This window comes from Eschrichtius robustus, chromosome 7 (genome assembly GCF_028021215.1).
Source record: "Eschrichtius robustus isolate mEscRob2 chromosome 7, mEscRob2.pri, whole genome shotgun sequence".
NCBI lineage: Eukaryota > Metazoa > Chordata > Mammalia > Artiodactyla > Eschrichtiidae > Eschrichtius > Eschrichtius robustus.
In genome coordinates, this window is record NC_090830.1 from 77,691,708 (window position 1) to 77,705,132 (window position 13,425).

Consider the following 13,425-nt stretch of genomic DNA (forward strand, 5'->3'; position numbering starts at 1 on the left):
AGCAGGGGCTACTCTTCGTTGCGGTGCTCAGGCTTCTCATTTGTGGTGGCTTCTCGTTGTGGAGCACAGGCTCTAGGCGTGCGGGCTTCAGTAGTTGCAGCACTCAGGCTCAGTAGTTGTGGCTTGCAGGCTCTAGAGCGCAGGCACAGCAGCTGTGGCACATGGGCTCAGTTGCTTGGCAGCATGTGGGATTGTCCCGGACCAGGGCTCGAACCTGTGTCCCCTGCATTGGCAGGTGGATTCTTAACCACTGCACCACCAGGAAAGTCCCGGTTCTGATGAATCTATAAAGAATGAAAATAAGGGTTTAGGATTTGTGCTGAGTCTCTCCCCCGCCCCACTTTTTAAGTGACTTTGATCAAATCACCAGGTTTCTGAAGTTTAGTTTTCTTATCTGCAAAATGAAAATTAAAATTCAGAGTTGTCATAGGAATTAAAACAGAGTGTATGAATGGACAGAAGTCTGTTTAATTTTGGGAGAGATTGTACTGGTTGTTTTGTCTTCTTGTTAGGTTCTTTTAATTTAGGCACATGCTAGATGATCAGATCAACTTAAAACAACAATCTCTAAGGGAACATAGAGAATGCTAAGACTCTTAAAATGACGTGTACTATCTGTTAGAGTGAAAATTTTCTAAGGGGAAAGAAGAAGATTGGAAATAAAGAGTAGTCAATTTTTGATCCTGAGAAGAAAATAAGAAAAAAATGACTTATAATTTTCTTTTTTAAAATTGCATTTATTTCTGCTCAAAATAAAATTACCATAGAATCTTTCATACATTCTATCTCTGGAATCCTAGAATCCTCTTAAATGAAACTACTCAACTCTGACGTCATTTTGGTATTATAAAAATTCACCCCTCTTGTCCAGGTTGCAAGATAGACATGTTCTCTTTAAAAATCTGCTTTATAGGGACTTCCGCGGTGGTGCAGTGGTTAAGAATCCGCCTGCCAGTGCAGGGGACACGGGTTCCATCCCTGGTCTAGGAAGATCCCACATGCTGTGGAGCAACTAAGCCTGTGCGCCACAACTACTGAGCCTGCGCTCTAGAGCCCGCGAGCCGCAACTACTGAAGCCCGCATGCCTAGAGCCTGGGCTCTGCAACAAGAGAAGCCACCGCAATGAGCAGCCTGCACACTGCAACGAAGAGTAGCCCCCGCTTGCCACAACTAGAGAAAGCCTGCACGCAGCAACGAAGACCCAACGCAGCCAAAAATAAATAAATAAATAAAATTTTAAAAACAAACAAAAAAAATAGGTTTTAAAAAAATCTGCTTTATAGTCAGTAATAATAGGTTCTGAAGAATTTCTCTACTAGGGATTCTGGTAATTCATTTCTTGATTTAAAAACCTTTCAATAAATCTAGGCTTTAATATTCATTTTAGAATTCCAGTAAATTAGAATTAGGCAAATCAACCTTGAACTCTGTGCATTATAGGAACTCAGTTAGCAAGGTGATAATTTTAGCCTCTTAAATGATGAATTTTAGTCCACTCACATTGATTGTTGTTACTAATATACCGTATTTAATTGCCTCTAAGATGCCATTAGTTGTAAAATACACCATTATTTTATGTAGCATTTTAAAAAATGATTGAACTATGACATAATGCTTCATCATGCAAAATTTCATGCTCATTGAAAATTTTCTTTAGATATATAAAAATTACATATCACACATAAAAAGGAATACATAAGTGAAATAAATTGCTTAAGGTAACCTTAAAACTTCTTAATATTCAGAGCCCAGGTCTTGGGAATCATTTTTTTTTTACCCAGAGTTGTGGATATCCATATTTTTCTATACAGTGTCATCTTGTGTTTTTAAAAAATGTTCCACTATTGTCTCTGGAGTTTTCTTCCAAGCTCCTGACATATGTTCTATACCTTTTGATGCTGGCACTTTCTTTTCTTTTTTTTAATTGAAGTATAGTTGATTTACAATATTGTATTAGTTTCAAGTGTGCAGCAAAGTGATTCAGTTATGTACATAATCTTTTTTTTCGATTCTTTTCCATTATAGGTTATTACAGGATACGGAATATCGGTCCCTGTGCTATATAGTAAATCCTTGTTGTTTACCTATTTAACATATGGTACTGTGTATCTGTTAATCCCATACTCCTAATTTATCCTTCCCTCCTTCCCCTTTGGTAAAGTTTGTTTTCTATGTCTTTGAGTCTGTTTCTGTTTTGTAAGTAAGTTCATTTGTACCATTTTTTAGATTCCACATATACGTGATATCATATAGTATTTGTCTTTCTCTGTCTGACTTAACTTCACTTAGTATGATAATCTCTAGGTTGGCACTTTCTTGATTTTAGTGTCAGTGGAATGTCCACTCAACAGAAGGACTCATATTTCTTTCTAAAATGAACATTAAGTGATTTGTTGAAGGAAGTAAAGAGGTTGAAGTTGCAGATACTCCATGAAAACTAAGTTCTTGCTTGCACAGGCAATGACAACTGTGTCCAGTTGTTGCTTTGCTGTGAGAGATTCCATTGAAGGTAGATGCATTTTGATTTCACAGATGTTAACATGTGAAAAAAAAAGTTTGTATTGATGTAATGTAGTATCTGTATTTATTTGTTTATTTATTTGAGTGTGTTTAACAGCCTATTGAGTTATAATTTAAAACCATACAATTCACTCATTTAAAGTATATAATTATTTTTTAGTATATTCATAGAGTTGTACAGCCATCACCACAATCAGTTTTCAGATATTTACATCACCTCAAACAGAAACCGCATACCCATTTCCCCCTCAATCCTCCCACTTCTAGGTAACCAGTAGTATACTTCCTGTATGGATTTACTTACTTTGGACATTTCTCGAATAGAATCATACACTGTGTGGTCTTAAGGTGGAAGATTAGGTTATTGATTTGAGAGTTTCCATCTGAGCACCACTTTAGCTACTACATTCCATAAGTCTGTTATGTTGTGTCTTCATTTTCATTCATGTCAAAGTATCTTCTCATTTTCCTTGTGATTTCTTCTTTGTTCCATTGGTTATTTAGAAGTTTTTTTAATTTCCACGAATTTGTGAATTTCCCAAATTTCCTTCTGTTACTGATTTCTGATTGTATTTTTTATGGTCAGAGAATGTACTTTCTATGGTTTCAGTCCTTTTAAATTTATTGATGCTAGTTTTATGGCCCAGCATGTGATGTCTTATGTTCCTATTCTTCTGTTTATTCTTTACAGCTTTCTTTTGCATTACGTGAATATTTTCTAGGGTAACATTTTAATTCCTTTGATGATCATTCTCACTAATTTTTTTTTTGAATTATTTTCTTACTGAGTGCTCAGGGCTCACCACAGATAACTTGCCAACATCTACTTAAGATTTATACTAAATTCCAGTGAAACGTCAAAATATACTCCAATTTAGCTCTATTTCCTCCTCCCCTTCTGTGCTATTGTTATTATATATATTATAGCTATTATGTTAAAAACCTAATAGTGTAATAATAATTACTTTATATAATTTTATGCTTTTTAAAGAAGCAGAGAGAATAATGGAAGCAAGTTTTTTTAATAGAGTTTCTTATACTAAATCTTCTTATTTATCATTTGTTATCTTCCTTTATGTGAATTCAAGTAACTTTTTGGTGTCATTTCCTTACTCCAATACAACTTTGCTTCTTCTTACTTATCTTATGCTGTTATTATTACATTCCTAAATGTTGCAGGCTCAATAATACAACTATATACATATTGTTTTATATATTTAATAATTGCTTTTTAAATAGTTGAGAGGTGAAGAAATGTGCATTTATATTATATCTTTGATTTTTTAAAGTGGATTTGAATTACTTTTGGGGTCATATGCTTTCAACCTGAATAGTTTCCTTTACTATTTCTTGTAAGGCAGGTCTGCTAGCAATGAATTCTCAGCAATGAATTCTTTCAATGTTTCTTTATCTGGGAATGTCTTTATCTGTCTTCATTTTGAAAGATGGTTTATGGTTTTACCGAATATAAGATTCTTTTTTTTTTTTTTTGGGCTGCAGCGCACGGCATGTTGGATCTTAGTTCCCCAACCAGGGATTGAACCCATGCCCCCCTCAGTGGAAGCGCAGAGTCTCAACCACTGGACCGCCAAGGAAGTCCCCTGAATATAAGATTCTTGGTTGACGTATTTTTTGGGTTTCAGCACTTTGAATATGTCATCACACTGCCTTTTAGCCTTCATTATTTCTGATGAAAAATCTGGTGTAATCTTTTTGGGATTTCCTTGTGAGTGAGAAGTTGTTTTTCGCTTGCTGCTTTCAAGATATTTACTATGATATGTCTTGTATATGTATGATGTCTCTTTGTGCTTTCCTACTTGGAATTTGTTGAGCTTCTTGGAAATGTAGATTGTTTTAATCAAATTTGGTAAGGTTTTAGCCATTATTTCTTTGAATATTTTTTCTCTTCCTTTCTCTACTTCTGTGAAAAAAGTTTTCTTCTCTCTTCTCACCATGCATATGTTGCAGTGCTTTATGGTTTTCCACTTTTCTCTGAGACTGTTCATATGTGTTCATTCTTTTTTCTCTGTGTTCTTCAGATTGTACAATGTCTATCCATCTTTATTCAAGTTTGCTGATTTTTCTGCAAATTGATATTTACTGTTCAGTCCCTGGAATGCATTTTTCTTCTTGGTTATTATACTTTTCAACTCCTGAATTTCCATTATTTAAAATAATTTCTATATCTTAATGATATTGTCTATTTGACAAGAAATTATCATGGCTTCCTTTACTTTTTTAAAGCATTTTTTCCTTTAATTCTTTAGACATATTTATAATAGTTGTTTTAAAGTCTTTGCCTGCTAAGTCCAACACCTGAACTCTTTCAAAGGCAATTTCTGTTGCTTGCTCTTTTTTCTTATGTAGGGGCCATACTTTTCTGTTTCTTTGCATGTTTCATAATTTTTTACCAAAAACTGGACATTTTATTTTATTTATTTTTTTAAATTAATTTTTGTTGTAGTATAGTTGATTTACAGTGTTGTGTTACTTTCTGCTGAACAGCAAAATGAATCATTTATACATATTCATATATCCACTCTTTTTTAGATTCTTTTCCCATATAGGTCATTACAGAGTATTGAGTAGAGTTCCCTGTGCTATACAGTAGGTCCTTATTAGTTATCTATTTTTTTAATATAGATTTTTCCAGTTTTTTTTTTAAATTTCCATCTAAGCATGGCGTTAGCTGCAACCCATAAATTCTTTTTTTTTTTAATTTAATTTAATTAATTAATTTATTTATTTATTTTTGGCTGTGTTGGGTCTTCGTTTCTGTGCGAGGGCTTTCTCTAGTTGTGGCCAGCGGGGGCCATTCTTCATCGCGGTGTGCGGGCCTCTCACTGTTGTGGGCTCTCTTGTTGTGGAGCACAGGCTCCAGACGCGCAGGCTCAGTAGGTGTGGCTCACGGGCCCAGTTGCTCCGTGGCATGTGGGATCTTCCCAGACCAGGGCTCGAACCCGTGTCCCCTGCATTGGCAGGCAGATTCTCAACCACTGCGCCACCAGGGAAGCCCCAGTTATCTATTTTATATATAGTAAAAACTGGATATTTTAGATAACATATTGTAGGAACTGAGGATATGATTCCACCCCCAATTCCCACACATTCACCAAATTGGATGTTGTTGTTTACTTGTTTATTTGTTTACTGGCTTGTCTGGACCATTTTAGTGAAGTCTATTTTCCCTGTAGTGTGTAGCTACTGATATTGTTCCTCAGAAGTCACAGTCTTTGGCATGCACAGAATCATCCTAGGATGATGGTGGTTTTAGCAGGGCTCTCTTTGGCTGTCTCTTTCTCTGTTCTCTTTGTTTAGCTGTCTGTCTTTATAGGTATCACACCCATCTGTTAGCTTCCGCTAATTGCTCATTATCATTATAATTAGCTCATTATCAGTAATGCCTGTAACATAAATTCTTCCACAGGCTGATACAATTAAAATAGGGCCTCATTGCAGGTGTAATTTTGCAGCCACCCTTTGAGTTTTTTTTCTCAGGAGGACTCTTCTTAGCTGCTTCTTTCCCTGGTTCTCCCTAGTAAAATTCTAGCTGTTCTAGCTTGTTACTCTCAAAGATTTACCAGTCTCTTAACTGCTTACCACCAAAATCTCTATTATCTTCTGCAGTGCCCTCACTATTAACTTTCCCACACTGTGTTCCAAATAAAGTCATTTCCCTTGGGGAACACTTTGGAGCTTTCTCTCTTTTTCTGTCCTGCCTTTCCCCTGGGCTAAACCTCTGCCACTGCCTGGAGTAGGGAGTGAGCTAGTGGCCCCTTCTCTTGGAAATGACACTGCTGCTTGGTCTTCTGGGCGTCTTCTGTTGCAGAAACTTTAACTGTATGAGCAAGCTGGGGCAAGGGCAGTTGGGATCCCAGTGTTCCTGGCTCGCCTGCTGTGGTATAACTTCTGTCCCACAAGTGGGGGCTGGCTGGAAGAAGTGAGGACCAGACCTCTCAGCTGCTCTTGTCTCTTACAGAGCTTCTGCAACAAAGAGGTGGAAGTAGGAGAAATGCAGGTGGACTGCCCCTCCTAGCAGATATCATAATCCTCAATTGGGATTTGGGTGTAGAGGAAGGCCTACCTTCTTGGTTGCTCTCATCTGAAATAGCAACTGTGGCTTGATAGTATCTAAATTTCCTTACAACTTATTTACAAATTTAGAAAACAATATCTATTTGTAAGCTGCATAATGTTGCTCTAATAATGTCTTTAACACTCATACAAAAGTGTAGTAATATCAAGATGGCTTAAAATAGCAAAAGTTGCAGTAATTTTTTTACATGGGGTTTTTATATGTTATATATGTTACAAGCTAGTGAAGAACATGCAGCACACACATGAGAGGATATATTATTTACTGTTTTCTATTATGCCTAAACAGGTGAAAATACTGAAAAATGTATAACCATTTGTCCTTGGGCCTTATTGGATGTTGAATGCAGTGAAGTATTTTTTGGATCTAGGGTATCTGTGATTAGCTCATAACAGCATTAAGCCATGAGGTTGCCTTTCATTGCTGTTACTTGTTATCAAATAGAAAAATGCCTTTAGGCATTAGCTAGCAGAAGGTGAAATACTTAGTTTCATTAGTTCCAGAGACTTGATGCAATATAGTTACACACCTCACTGCTGAGTGACAAATCTTTGCTACTCTTAAACTCTTTGGGAAGATTATTTTGGATTATATAGATGGGTCTGATATAATCACAAGGGTCCTTATAATAGGGAAACAGGAGATGAAAGTTAGTGGTAGATGTGATGTGAGGAAGGAAGGGGTCATGAGCCAAGGAATGGAGGAGGCCTCTAGAAGTGGAAAAGGGTAAGGAAACAGATTCTTGTCTCAGAGCCTCTAGAAGAAACTAGCCTTACTGAAACCTTGACTTTATTTAGCCCAGTGAGACTCATTTCGAATTTCTGACCTCCAGAACTATAAGAGAATAAATATGTGTTATTTTAAAACACTAATTTTGTGGTAATTTATTACAGAAAGAATAGGAAACTAATAAAACAAGGAAGACCTGACTTACTGTAACTCTGTGGTGAAGGTAGTCTAGTGCTAATAAAATATTTGTATTTTCTGAGTACTTTGATTTTTGTTTCAGGAAAAACTTGTCTGACTTTTAAAGGTTTAGGCATCTTCATAGTTTTATACCCTAGCAGTTAGACTGCACTAAGATTATCTGATGTCACCTTTCTTCTGTTTCTAACAGTGAAATGAGAAGTAGATCAGAGCAGAAAGGTTTAATTAAATTCACACAAATAATCCCATAGGTTATTATTATACATTACCAAATTAATGCTTTCCTTTTTGTTCTGTATTACTAATATGATTGCTTACATTGTTGCCTCAAAACCAAGACTTAAAATTAACTATTAAAGGCTAATAAGTTCTATCATCACAGGCTTATCTAAGACTTCTGTTTTGAGCAAATACAGGCTTTTTTCAGAAGTAAATGGATTTTAAAAGCACAGTGAAAGGAATGTTCCATTTAAATGGTTAGCTAGTAAGTTTCACAAATACAGTATTATTTTTGAAACTGATTAACATTTAATGCAGTTATAAAATTTCCTGCATAATTCTCAAATTGTGTCATTGGGAAGCTGTATGAAAACTGCCATGTATTAAGTAATTATCACATGAAAGATGTTCAACACTGATGTGAGAAAAAAAATTATAAAATGACATGCTTTCTTTTTTCCTTTTTTTTCTTTTCTCTTCTTTTTTTTTTTTTTTTTTTTTTTTCTTATTTATAGGTAAATCCTCACTGAGACTACCTAGTATAAGAAACAGGGAAAGGAAGATTTTTTATTTTTAAGCTGTTTGGAGCCTAAGTCATAATTTGTAACTAGAGCATGGGGGTCTTGTTGCCAAGACTGCCCTGAATGACTAGGTTGCCCAGCCTAAGTCTGTTGGCTGGTTTGATTTTTATTATTTAAAACTCTGTTGTTGTTTAGCAAGTGATATTTATTCACTACAAATAAATTAGAAAATGCAATTGTGTGAAAATAAGACCTAGTGATACATTCACTGTTAACAGTTTGGTATAGAACCTTCCTGACTTTTCCTGTATATGTTATTTCTAAGCTGTTTTTATCACATAGCATTACATTGAATATATTTTCATGTGACACTGACATGAGAATTTTAATACGTGGCAGTTTTTCATAAAGCTTAAGTTCAGAATCTGGAATCAGACTTTGATTCTGGACTTTTCAGCTTAACACATGACTTGGAAAATAAACCTCATTTGTAAAATGGAGATAAATTATAGGATTGTTGTAAAGATTAAATGAGGTCATGTGAAGCATTTAACACAAAATCTGATACACAGTATCATTTAATAAATGGTCACTATCTTTATTCAAGTGTTGTGTTACATGAACATACTATTGGTAATGTAACAATTCCTTATTGTTAGAAAACTTTTTCTAATGTTTCACAGTTGTTAAAAAAAAAAAATGCAACATTTAAGCAACCTCTAAAATGCCAAGAAGCCTTATGAGGTGTGGGATTGGAGGATTGAATTTTGGGATGGCTCATGATCAAGAGTAACATCCATATACTCTTTTTTATTTTTTAATAGAATGATAGCTCAGTCTTATTTTGTAGGCAAATGTATGTAAAATAATGTACTGCTATAGTCTGTTTATACCGTATCTCTAATACTGAGTTATTTCACTGTTTATAAGTTCAATTTAGAATGTGGTATGCGAAAAGAAAAGACTTCCAGTTATGTTTACTTAAGTATGTTGTTTAAACAGGACACTGAGGTATGCAATAACAATTGGTGCATGAGATGACCTATAGTTGTAATGCTCTCTTTGCCAGTGGTTAGGTGTGTGATTTTTGGACAAGTTACTAATACCACTGGACTATAGTTTCTTCTGAGTAAAATGAAGACAGTGGACTAGATCAGCAATTTTCAAACTTGAGTATTGTGCAGATCCTTTCAAAGGAATATCCAAACTCTTGACTTAAACTATATTGTTGTTGTTCTTAATTATGTACTCAGCTTTAGTGTAGACAAACATGAAGCTAAATAGAAGTTCCCTCTGCTACATCCATGTAGAGCTACAAAACCAAAACAAGTGTAGTACAAACAAAACTACAAAACCAATGTATTAACAACATCAGCATGATGAATGATAATGGTTTGCTGAAACTAAAATGCTGCTTCCCATGTGAATATGTTATTCCTTGCTACACTGTAGGTTCTTTTGCATTGGGCTACCTAGACTACAGTGCATGAGATGATAATTTAATTCTCCTGACATGTTGTTTTTGTTAAAACTATTATAAATCTTTGATTTAGTGTATCGTGATATCATTTGGCCTTTACTGGCTCAACTGTATTGCCTGCCTCTCTACTTTTCTCATTAGCCTAGGATAGTGAGGGAAACTGATGATTTCCTGTGTTGGTAAATACAAATATGGGCACAAATATCCTGGCAACACTTAATTATAAAGTATTCATTCAGATGACCCAAATTTTCAAAGATCATCAGTGGTAAACGCAGAAAATTTTAAATGTTTTATAGAAAACTCCTAAATTCTTGAATATACAGCCACAGATTTGGGCTGTGGTCCATATTGAGAACATCAAACTAGATCATTAAGACACTTCTATGATTCTGCGACTAGGAAGCTGTTCCTGTAAGTAATGATGGCAACATATACACACATTCCAGGGTGTCTTACTGTCTTAGATTAGGAAAATGTATTTTTGAAGTAAGGTTATTTTTTTTTTAAAGATTTAATTTTATTTATTTTTGGCTGCATTGGGTCTTCATTGCTGCATGGCGCTTTCTCTAGTTGTGGCGAGCAGGGGCTACTCTTCATTGCTGTGCACGGACTTCTTCTTGCAGTGGCTTCTCTTGTTGCGGAGCACAGGCTGTAGGTGCACGGGTTTCAGTAGTTGCGGCACACGGGCTCAGTAGTTGTGGCGCACAGGCTTAGTTGCTCCATGGCATGTGAGATCTTCCCGGACCAGGAATCGAACGCATGTCCCCTGCATTGGCAGGCGGATTCGTATCCACTGCACCACTGGGGAAGTCCTGGGTATTTTTTAAGTAAGCAAAAATTATATTGTGTAATTGCTGGAGGGCAGTGGTTCTCAAGAGGAGGTAATTTTGCCACCCTCCCACCCCCCACGGAGATATTTGGAGACATTTTTGGTTGTCAAAAACTGATTGGGGGCAGCATTGATTCTGGCATCAGTGGCTAGAGGCCAAGGATGATTCTAAACATACTACAATGCACAGGACAGCCCCCTACAACAAAGAATTATCCAGCCCAAAATGTCAGTAGTACTGAAGTTAAGAAACCCTGCTGTAGGCCAAGGGTCCCCAACCCCTGGGCCCCAGATTGGTACTGGTCCTGTTGGGAACCGGGCTGCACAGCAAGAGGTGAGTGGTGGGCAAGTGAGCGAAGCTTCATCTGCCACTCCCTATTGCTCCCCATCGCTCACATTACCACCTGAACCATGCTCCCCCACCCCCACTGCTGCTGTAGGGCATTATAACCAACACCAAGGGTAGTTTTAGAGATAAAGAGAACAGCATGATCATATTCATAGAAACTTCATTATTGGAAGTACAAAACGCCCTGTAGCCTATCCTATAATATCAACCAGGACTACTTAAAATCAAGTATTTGTGAAATAGATACTAACTTTAAGAAAAAATTTTTTTTCTATAATGGATCAAGGAACAAAAGAATGGAAGTATGGTGCTACTCGGGTTTTTTTTTTTTTGGTGGTTTTTTTTGCCCGTGTTGGGTCTTTCTTGCTGCACGCAGGCTTTCTCTAGTTGCGGTGAGTGGGGGCTACTCTTAGTTGCGGTGCACAGGCTTCTTATTGCGGTGGCTTCTCTTGTTGCAGAGCACGGGCTCTAGGTGTGCGGGCTTCAGTAGTTGTGGCACGCAGGTTCAATAGTTCTGGCTCGCGGGCTCTAGAGTGCAGGCTCAGTAGTTTTGACACACGGGCTTAGTTGCTCTGCGGCACATGGGATCTTCCTGGACCAGGGCTCAAACCTGTGTCCCCTGCATTGACAGGCGGATTCCTAACCACTGCGCCACAGGGAAAGCCCACTACTCAGGTTTTCTTAAAGCAAATGTGGTTTCTATATGTCAGTTGCAGAAGCTGTTACCTAAGAAAATAAACTTTGATTTCTCATACACTTTCTCTTTAATTTTTGGTATAAGTCTTTATGTTACACAATTGAATTTGAAAGAATAGCCTTTCTAATTGTGGTTCAAAATCATATCAAAGCGATGCCTGAAATACGAAAATCTACCTACCTATCCTGTATGAAACCTTGCTGAATGAAAAAAGCATTGTGTTTTAGCACTAGGGTCACTTTTTCTTTTAATATTTTTTGGTTTAGTTTTACTTCTTATCACAGAAAAATTTCAAAATACACAAGGTGAGGAGAATAATATAATTAATCCATGAACCCCAACATACCCATTATTCAACTTCAGCATATGAACATTTTGCTAATCTTGTTATATCTTTCCCCTCCCCCCACTAGCTCCCTTCCCAGAATTATTTTAAATCACATTACAGACAACATATTATTCCATCCATAAATACTTTGTAACTCTGTTTTTAAGTGAAGTCAGAGAAGGTGTTATCTTGTGGGTAGGCTATGGGGGAAGTGGAATTGTGGCAAGTGTTTGGAATGGTGGCTTACTGCAAATAAGTGGATAACCCAAAGCCTTCCATGTAGTAGAAGCTCTATTAAATATTTATTGAATTGAAAAATCTAAGTTATTGTGTGAAGTAATATTACAATTTTAATGTGCCACAAAGGCAATTTACTCATTTTTTAAAATAGTTTTTATGCCGCCTTTAATTTTAGCATTGGCTTTAATCACAGCCTGGCCCCTACTGCTGCTCCTCTCTTTCCTCCTGGCATTTTACTAATCCATATCTTTTCTTTTGGCCCTTTCCCAAGTATATACTCATGACAGTGAACTCTTGGAAATCTGTTACTGCTTTTGTTCTTCCCCTTAAATATTTGCACTTTTAAAAATTCTTAAAGCTAGTGAAATGGGTTTTAAGCAAGAGAGTGACATGAAAAGATAAGCATTTTAGAAAGATAATTTTGGTTATGTTGTGGAGGATAGATGGGAGGCAGGGACTTGGAGATATAGAAACAGATGGATTTAACAGCTATATAAAAGCTAGAACTCACAGTTTTTGGTGACTGAAGGAAGGAAGGTGGGAGGAAGAAGTTAAGAATGATAGCCAAGTTTATAATTTCAACAACTAAATGATAGTACCATTTTCTGAAAGAAGGAGTACAAGGGAGAGAGCAGATTTGTGGGGAAAATATTCTTCTATGTGATTTCCTAATTTGGTGAGTGGCACGGGGGAAGAATCTTCTCTTGACTCTCAGTATGGTGTTCTAGTGAAACGAGAATTGTTTTACTTGAGCAGTACTGTGATTTCATTCATGCTTTTAAACTAGTTTATGAGAAGAAAATCTGCTGGGCTGCTTGTATTCCCATTTCTTCACGGCATGCAAGTTTTGTGTAGTCATTATCTGGACCAACACTTGTTACCTGACCGTCACATGCCAGAGGTGGTAGACAAGAGAAATAACAATGAAAGTTGGGCACATGTTATAAGGGAATCCTCCAATCCCCCATCCATTCTTTACTTAGTTGTCTTTTATAACTTAGAGGCCACTAGATGTTTGATTTACACTGGTGATAGAAGCCCAAGTCCTGAGGGAAAGTGACCCCAGATTTTCCTTGTTCCATGCACCCCTAAGCTTACTTTCTTAGAATACTGTTCCATCGTAGAATTTTCTTTGCCTGGTGAAGGGTCAGTGTAATATATGTATTAAGAAACTTTCAAAAGTTTTATTTATTCATTAGTTAAGATAGATTTCTTC

At 36.5% G+C, this 13,425-nt stretch overlaps 1 protein-coding gene across 1 annotated transcript in view; it reads left to right on the forward strand.

The window, feature by feature from the left end:
- MCU (mitochondrial calcium uniporter) overlaps positions 1-13,425 on the forward strand; it is a 215,039-nt gene that overhangs the window by 85,131 nt on the left and 116,483 nt on the right. The window lies entirely within an intron of this gene.